This window comes from Sinocyclocheilus grahami, unplaced genomic scaffold (assembly GCF_001515645.1).
Source record: "Sinocyclocheilus grahami isolate Dianchi unplaced genomic scaffold, SAMN03320097.WGS_v1.1 scaffold37.1, whole genome shotgun sequence".
NCBI classification, from domain to species: Eukaryota; Metazoa; Chordata; class Actinopteri; order Cypriniformes; family Cyprinidae; genus Sinocyclocheilus; species Sinocyclocheilus grahami.
This window is the reverse complement of record NW_015505216.1, coordinates 349187-358199: the sequence shown is the minus strand read 5'-3', so window position 1 is coordinate 358199 and position 9013 is coordinate 349187. Positions and strand designations below refer to the sequence as shown.

The 9013-nt window shown below is 44.9% G+C and overlaps 1 pseudogene; it reads left to right on the top strand.

The window, feature by feature from the left end:
* The window catches only part of LOC107581745 (glutamate receptor ionotropic, kainate 2-like), a 250680-nt pseudogene that overhangs the window by 92759 nt on the left and 148908 nt on the right, over positions 1-9013 (top strand).

Genomic DNA, 9013 nt, shown 5'->3' with positions numbered 1-9013 from the left:
TGCGATAAATTGAAGTGAGTGACAGCTTTTTAGTGATTAACGTTAGATGAAAGCGCAATTTGCTCGCTTTCTAGGCAGGCTATAATCGATTCAGAATTTAAATAAAAGTTGTTTTACGTGCTGCTAACAGGACCAACAGCCACATACCCTGTACATGAAGGAAAGTCTCAGGAGTTACATATATCCCGCATCCCTCATATAAATACGGGATTCACTTTCGAAATAGCTTGTCTACAATCAGGGTTAGTTGCTTAGCCTATATCCATCGCCTTAATGGCAGGCAAGTATTTCAAAAATCGGTCCTCTTTATAACATAAGGATCACATCCAACATGTTGTGATTATCAATACCTTTCTCTTGTAATAGCGTGGTGGTTGAAGAGAGATCCCCTCATACGATTGTAAGGCGCTTTGGGTGTGCAGCAATTCAATGAAAGCGCTATATATATATATATATATAAATGCCTAAAACAGTAACCTACATTACCGACTTTCCTGTATCTCATCCTTTCTTTTTCAGTCACTCCTGAACCTTTGCTGCATGTACAAGGTTTGTGGCTGTTGGTCCTGTTAGCAGCACGTAAAACAAAACTTTTATTCAAATTCTGAATTGATTATAGCCTGCCTAGAAAGCGAGCAAATAGCGCTTCCATATAATCACTAAAAAGCTGTCACTCACTTCAATTGATCACCATCTCATGATGTTTCTTTATAATCAGTGAAGCTCTCTGAACTGCAAATATCTTATTTACGTGTCTACGTGTGGCATTTAGCACTGAGTGAATTCTGACTGTCACAATGCGTGCGTGAGGTGGCAGCCCAATCTATTTATATCTTTATAAATATCTTAATATATTATTATATCCTATAATAACCATTTACGCGCACAAGCGTTATCACACAAGCTTTGCTCCTCCCGACCGCAGACACAGGTTTACAAGTCACTTTTTCCTGCGTTTTTCAATCAATCTCTTGACTTTTCCCCACTTATGAACAACACATTTTCGTACACGATAAAATCTCCTTGTGGTTTCTTGGTCTTGCCAATTTAAGCATCCATAAACAACGCAAAACACAGGCATTTTGAGTTTCTGCTAGTGATTCCTATGGAGAGAAAAATCCCTTCCTGCCCTCCAGCTGCATTTCGCACGTCATCAGTGATGTCATGTGCAAACAACCTATTGGACAAGCCTATCCTGAGAGGCATGAATCTTCTCAGACCTTAAAAGGCTCACACACAGTTCTGCCCAGTTCTTGTTGTTCTTCTTCTGCTAAGAAGCGTGTTGGAGCCTGAGCCGGTATGGGCGTGCCCGGTGGGCTCCAACACATAACCAGTCAGTCTGCGGTTCGGTTAGATTCTGAGAAGATGAGGATGTGAGCTAGAATGCTTCTAAGGACACCCTAAGTTCGTGCCAGGCCTCATGCCTAGTCTTTCCATTCATCAAGATCCTCTGACTCAAAATGGTTCTTTATCATCACCTAACTTCAGCCAACCTACTGGAGCCCCAAAGAGCATCAGGACTCTCTTTCAAACAGGCGAGACGTGCAAGTATCAAACTTAGTCTTATTAATTGATACATTAAGTATCATTTGCACCTTTTACAAAGGTGTGTTTGAACTAAGAAGCTGATGTCTCCTTCAGGCTGTAGATCTGCTGAATATCCAATGATACCATAGCTTCATGTTTTTATTTCTCTTCTCTTTACTGCTTAAGCTTTAACCTTTTTTCCTATGCCAACTGTATGCGTGTGTCTGTGTGTGTGTGTGTATGTTAGACTAGTTTAAGTGTGTATGCAGTTAATAAAGTCTTACTTGTACCACACTTGAGGTTGTTAATTGTTTGCTCATAACTGGAGTCCCTAATCATGCAGATTTTTGCTACATGCTCTGAGTAGTATTGTACAGTAAGAAAGTTATTTTCCTTAACCAGGAAATTAACGTTCTTAGAATTGACAAACAGTTGACTCTGAGAGGTCAAGTAAATACTTACAGCACATCTAAATATTTATAATCAATTATAACTAGTTATAATTAATTATTCATATTTCCCCTTTGAGCTGATTTGCTACATATGCTAAAGTGTATTACTTTTTCACATGAGAAAGCTTGAGTTTAATTATATTTTTATGTACTTGTATGATAAGCATTTTAGAGCTGTGTTGGGTTGACACAGCCAGGAACTTCAGACTGGACTACCTCCATATTTTACCCTTAGTGAATCAGTTATATGCTAATTAGAATCATAGTGTATTTGTCTTCTGGTATTTAGTTTAAATAGTATTATCCGTCAAAATAACTCCATATTACTTCTCAGTGCTTAAGATTTTCATGAGAGCACTGTAAGGAATAAGTTCAAAGCTATAATGATCTAAACTGTGTCTGTTTTAATTCATGCTCTGCCGTTTCTGACAGTTTTACTCACTAATGGTGCGAGTGCTGCTGGCTCATTGAAGTAAATATGAGTTTCCACTGGCAGTCTGTAGATTTCTCCTGGAGGTTTTCCAGTCCACCTGGACACAATACCACCTGTTATTAACAGAGCTAGACCACACAACAACAAATGTAATTACTGACCTGACCTCTACCTATTCTAATCACCCTCGCCAGGCTGACAGCAGTAATAATGTGTGATTTATAATTGTTCTAGCAGTCTGAGTGTGTATCACACACACACCTGTGTCGCACAGCAGCTCCTGGTAATACAGCTGAAGATATCACAGGGTGAGCAATGTTAAAGATGTCTATTTCCATCCAGCACACAGCGCAGGGCGCAATTAGCTCACGTGCTAATACAGGATCTCTTCTGTGATGTAGCAGCTGTTCCCAGGCACACTTGCACGGAGCCACCCCATGTATGTTTCACATTGCCCTGAAGTGCACACTAAATAGAGCGAATGCAACATGCTGACACTTGGGTTTAGATGGTTGTTGTTCCAACGTTTAGCAACACAACAGCTTGGCCCGTAAATTAATTATTGTTATGGATTGAGTTGTCTGTCAGTCTGCGAGAGATGCTATGTGAATGCGTGGTTGGATTGGCGTGGGAACCCGAGAGCTCATTACAGCTATGGAGACAAACAAGCAATGAGCAAAATAAAATCCCATCTGTTTTTCTTTTAAATACTTCGCCTTCTCCAAGAGATCAAAGCTGAGCTTTGTGCTTTAAAACATTGGTTCACACCTGACTGAGATCTTCAGCTCATTAGGAGAGAGATCCATGAATTGAACGTAGTGTGTCAGATAGTTCTCAATCTCAATCAGGTGTTAAAAAAGGGAGACATGCAAAATGTGCAGAGCAGAGACTGGAATTGGGAACCACTGCTTTAAAACACTCCTGATGCATGTCTGCTTTTTAATGAACTTGTTAGTATCATAATGATTATTTTATTAAATTATTGCTACACTAATACGGATATTTTGGACCAATTAAAAAAAATTATTATAGCTGAATTCATAAATTTTTCTTCTTTTTTTTCTGAAATTATAATTATGGTTTGGTTCAAACGTCAATTTTTTTCGTTTAATATATATATATATCAAACTAAATTTTTTTGGCTTTTTACAAAAACAAACCCAAGTCTCTTTCCGTAAGAATTAAATAGGTTTTTATGTATGTATGTATGTATTTATGTAATCTTTTCCCACTTAAATTTCCATAGGCTTCATTGGATAAGGCCAATATAAAAATGCACAAAATAAATGACGTTCCCTTTCAGTCGGTCACTCTCAACGTCACATTGGTGACCGACAAATTGGGATCTCGCTTAGAGAGACCAAGCCACTTCGAGTGTAAACTAAACGAGCCAATGCACATTGGCATGCGATGATTGCATCCAGCTGCTGAGCATAAAAAGGCAGTCGGTGCAACGCATACCAATATCTTCATTTGTGACGACGAGTTCAACGTGCTCTAGGGAGCTTTTGTGTTGGCGGACGGCGCTTCAGTGGTGGTCGTTCCTGTGTCGAGTGGGTTGCGCACTTCATTTCCCCTGTGTGTCTCAGCACCTAAAAGAGCATTTTCCTGAAAGTGGAATATTTCTCTAAAAGAGCTTACATGGGTGCGTCTTTGTAAAGACGATGGATCATCTTTTTAGAGATGCCATTTCACCTGTGCGTTTCTGGATGCGGTCGTTACCTGGCGCCGGGTGATGGTCACGATCGCTGCCTCACGTGCCTGGGCATTACACACACTGAGGTGGCATTCGTGGATGAGTCATGTTCCCATTGCGGGAAGATGACCATCTAGGAGCTGCGGGCCAAGCTCTGTTACCTCGAGGGGGGCGGAGTTCCGTTGCCTCTGCTGCGATCTAGTGTTCGTCCTGGCGGTAGCCAGGCGAGGGCTACTTCGGGCAGTAGCACAGGTGGTCTGAGGGTTACAGTGGTGACAAAATACTCAGGGAACCAACCCTTTGGGGACCATCACTCCTCTAGCGCTTCGCAACCAGTCAAGCCACCAAAGGAATGCACTGGGCCCTCTTCAAAGACCGTACCAGCGGTATCCTTCGGTGCTCCTCCTGACGACCGGATGTCGATCACTGCATCGGAGGGAGAGCTCTCTGGAGAGGAAGATTCGGCTGCGTTGCCGCCCTCCGGGATGGTGGCAATGCCTGATTCGGATCCGGAGATGACGGCTATGCTTTCCCGGGTCGCCTCCACCGCATCCCGAGCCCTCGAGGTTGGATGATTGGTTTCTCGGGGTGGCTCGTGCTGGTTCTCAGCGCCCTGCCCCGGTGCTTTTCTTCCCAGAGGTGCATGAGAAGCTCACCAGGTCATGGATGGCACCTTTTACTACCAGAAACCCACCTGCTGGTTCCTCCTCCCTCACCACCCTCGACGGGGGTGCAGCTAGTGGGTATACGGCGATCCTGGATGATTGGTTTCTCGGGGTGGCTCGTGCTGGTTCTCAGCGCCCTGCCCCGGTGCTTTTCTTCCCAGAGGTGCATGAGAAGCTCACCAGGTCATGGATGGCACCTTTTACTACCAGAAACCCACCTGCTGGTTCCTCCTCCCTCACCACCCTCGACGGGGGTGCAGCTAGTGGGTATACGGCGATCCTCCCGGTGGAGCGGTCGGTAGCGATGCAGTTGTGTCCTAAGACCACCTCCTCCTGGCGGGGAAACCCGTCGCTCCCCTCCGGGGCCTGAAGGCATTCGTCTGGTCTGACTGGCGGTGCTTATACGGCTTGTGGAGAAGCTGCCCCATCTGTATCAGTACAAGGTCCTGCCCTTTGGGCTGTCCCTGTCTCCCCATGTCTTCACGAAAGTTGCGGAGGGGGCTCTTGTTCCCCTCGGTGAGAAGGATGTTCGCATCCTCAATTATATCGACGATTGGCTTATATTAGCGCAGTCTCGGGATCAGTTGTGTGAGCACAGGGACCTGGTGCTCCTGCACCTGAGCCAGTTGGGTCTTCGGGTCAACTGGGAAAAGAGCAATCTCTCCCCGATGCAGAGGCTCTCTTTTCTCGGTATGGAGTTGGATTCGGTCGAACAGACAGCACACCTCACAGAGGAATGTGCGCGGTCGGTACTGAACTGCTTGAATTCATTCAAGGTCAGGACAGCAGTCCCAATAAAACAATTTCAGAGGCCCCTGGGGCAAATGGCAGCTGCAGCGGCAGTTACACCGCTGGGGCTGCTTCATATGAGGTGGTCTGCGCTCCTGTCGCAACTCGCCCGCTACCTCCTCCTTTGGAGTCGTAAGATTCTGAGGTCACTTTGTGCCATTCACATTCCAGGTCTGATCAACCGTACGGCCGACGAGCTGTCACGAGCTACGCTCGCAGGAGAATGGAGACTCCATCCCCAGACATTCCAGCTGATTTGGATACGTTTTGGAACCACTCAGGTAGACCTGTTTGCCTCTCCAGAAACCTCTCACTGCCAGTTGTTCTACTCCCTGACTGAGGGAACACTCGGCATGGATGCACTGGCACACAGCTGGCCGCGGGGCCTGTGCAAGTATGCGTTTCCCCCAGTAAGCCTTCTCGCACAGACGCTGTGCAAGGTCAGGGAGGACGAGGAGCAGGTCCTGCTTGTGGCGCCATATTGGCCCACTCGGACCTGGTTCCCGGAACTAATGCTCCTTGTGACATGCCCCTCCATGGCAGATTCCTCTGAGGAAGGATCTACTGACAGAAGGGGCACCCTGTGGCACCCACGTCCAGACCTCTGGAAACTTCATGTCTGGTCCCTGGACGGGACGCGGAGGTTCTAGGTGACCTACCCCAGCAGGTAGTTGACACCATCACTTCGGCGAGAGCACTGTCTACAAGACACACTTACACCTTGAAGTGGAACCTGTTTGTCGAGTGGTGTTCTTCTCACCGGAAATGCCCGATCGGGGTCGTGCTTTCCTTTTTGCAGCAAGGGTTGGTACTAAGGCTGTCTCCCTCCACCCTTAAATTCTGACTCCCAGGTAATCCTGAGGCCCCTGCCCGGCTATGTGCCCAAGGTTCCTACAACCCCCTTCAGGGATCAGGTAGTGAACCTGCAAGCGCTGCCCCTGGAGGAAGTAAACCCAGCCCTAGCTTTTGGCAGAAGGGGAAGCCGTCTCTAAGCAGAGGATGGCCCACTGGATTGTAGATTGCAAGCTCACTCTTCTAGAAGTGTTGCATCCTCCTGGGCGCTGGCTCGTGCCGCCTCACTGACAGATATTTGTAGAGCTGCGAGCTGGGTGACCCCCAACACGTTTGCTAGATTCTATAGCCTTCATGTGGAGCCGGTATCCTCCTGTGTTCTCAGCTCAAACAAGTAGAGGCACTGAGAGGTCCCGGTTTAGTGTCGGCTTGCTAAAACTGCTCCAGAGTGTCCATAATGTAGGGCCTGTCGAGCTCCTCTGTCCCCTCGGCAGCCAGACGTGGCGGAACATCTGGCGCCAGGCCCTCACTCGATGAATCCTTGAGAACCGGTAGAGGGCTGGGTTCCATATGTAGAGACCTAAGTGGATCCCATATGTGTAAAGTCCACGGTATAGCCTCAGAGCCCGTGTTTTCCTGGCAGACTTCTGCCATTCCCAAGAGGGTTATAATCACCTCTTATCTTCCATATGCACCTAAACAGTTGTTCATACGTGTAATTGCTTCCGAAACCTCCTTCGGGAAGGATGGGGCTTCCGCAACGTTCCTGTTCAAAGTGGTACAGGTACGTTTTCCCTTTGTTATCCAATCTCACTGAGTGAGTAGTGCTACGACAACAGTGATTGATCTTCTTGATGCGAGCCCCAGCCTACACCAAAAAGGGGCGCAGGAGGCTTGCACAGGACCCTGGAAGCGGCAGCATCCATGGAGCTTTGGTAGGGATCCCAATTCATCGGTCACCGGCATGACATCGAGAGTGACCGACTGAAAAGGACCGTCTCGGTTTCGTATGTAACCCTCGTTCCCTGAAGGAGGGAACGGAGACATCACGTCCCGTCGCCACTGCTACTGTACCACCGCTGAGCGGCTGGGTCACCAGCTCGGCTCCTCAGCGAAAATCTGGTATCCATTGCACTGGCTGCCTTTTTATGCTCACACTGTGATCAGCGGTAGCTGGATGCAATCATCGCATGCCAATGTGCATTGGCTCGTTTAGTTTACACTCTAAGTGGATTGGTCTCTCTAAATGAGATCCCAATTCGTCGGTCACCGACATGTCGTCTCTGTTCCCTCCTTCAGGGAACGAGGATTACATACGTTACCGAGACGTTTATTTATTTATTTTTCCAATGTGTAATCCCCCACAATGACCACCCCAAATCCACTCTGAACTCTATACTGTATAGATTTCATATCAAATAATTTTGTTAACACTTTAGATTAGGCAACACTATTCACTATTAACTAGTTACTTATTAGTGTGCATATTGCTAATATATTTGCTGTTTATTAGCAGTTATTAAAGCACATATTAATGCATGACCATATTTTAGATCCCTTTACCCTACCCCATACCTACACATAACTACTACAACAACGATCTTGCTTACTGTCAAAATAATGTGTTTTTTCTACCATCTTAATCAAGGTTTTTGTGAATTGTGCCGTCAGCACAGCCTCAGCAGCTACTACAGGCAACGCATCTCACCAAACCACACTTACGAAGAGCAGACAACACAGAATGAGCTAAGGGTCCAGCTAAAGGACACATTCTTGCGGTCAAAGAAAGCTGGACTGAGCACAACTGAATATATAGGTTTTGAGACGTGTTTTTTCAAGGTTGAGCTATGCATCACCGATGGTACCAAGCAAGAGATCCAGTGACCAATGATATCCAGCTGTATATAGGTGTACAAAAATCCACATTAAAATGCAAGAACATGTTTTGTGTGTACAGCTTTTTAAAATCAGATTGGTTTATTTAGAGGTAGAGCACAGACATTGCATAGATGTCATTCTGTATTGTATTTATGAGCAATGAAGAGAGCTCAGGGTGTTTCAGATCAGATGAGATTAGAATAGAAAGATAAGATTGAAATCTTCAAATGATCCTTCAGCATATAAAATTATTACAAGCCGTAGAATATCATATAAACAAGAAACGCCATTATTTTCGCCCGCCTATCCTTCGATTCGGTGATAAATTGCACATTTTCAGAGAAAGCATTACTGTTCCCTTGTCTCAAAATGGTTTTGTTCATGGTCTTCAATATTTTTTTCAGGCACTCGCCATGGGAATGATGACCGAGTATTACCACTACATTTTTACTACTCTGGTAAGTTATGTATGAATCTTTATACTGTAATTCACATTCAAAACCACAGTGATATTCATAAAATCATTTGGATTTCAGGCTATTATATGCCCTAAGTAGGAATATTGAAACTTTTTTTTTCCAGTGCCGTTTCCTTTTTTTTTCTTCACTGATGTATTTTACTCTGACTAAGGCCAAGGAAAAAAAATATTATTATTAAATAATTTTTTCCCCTATTGCTTGATATCCCATTTATAGGCCTAAGTTTTATATATATATATATATATATATATATATATATATATATATATATATATATATATATATATATATATATATATATA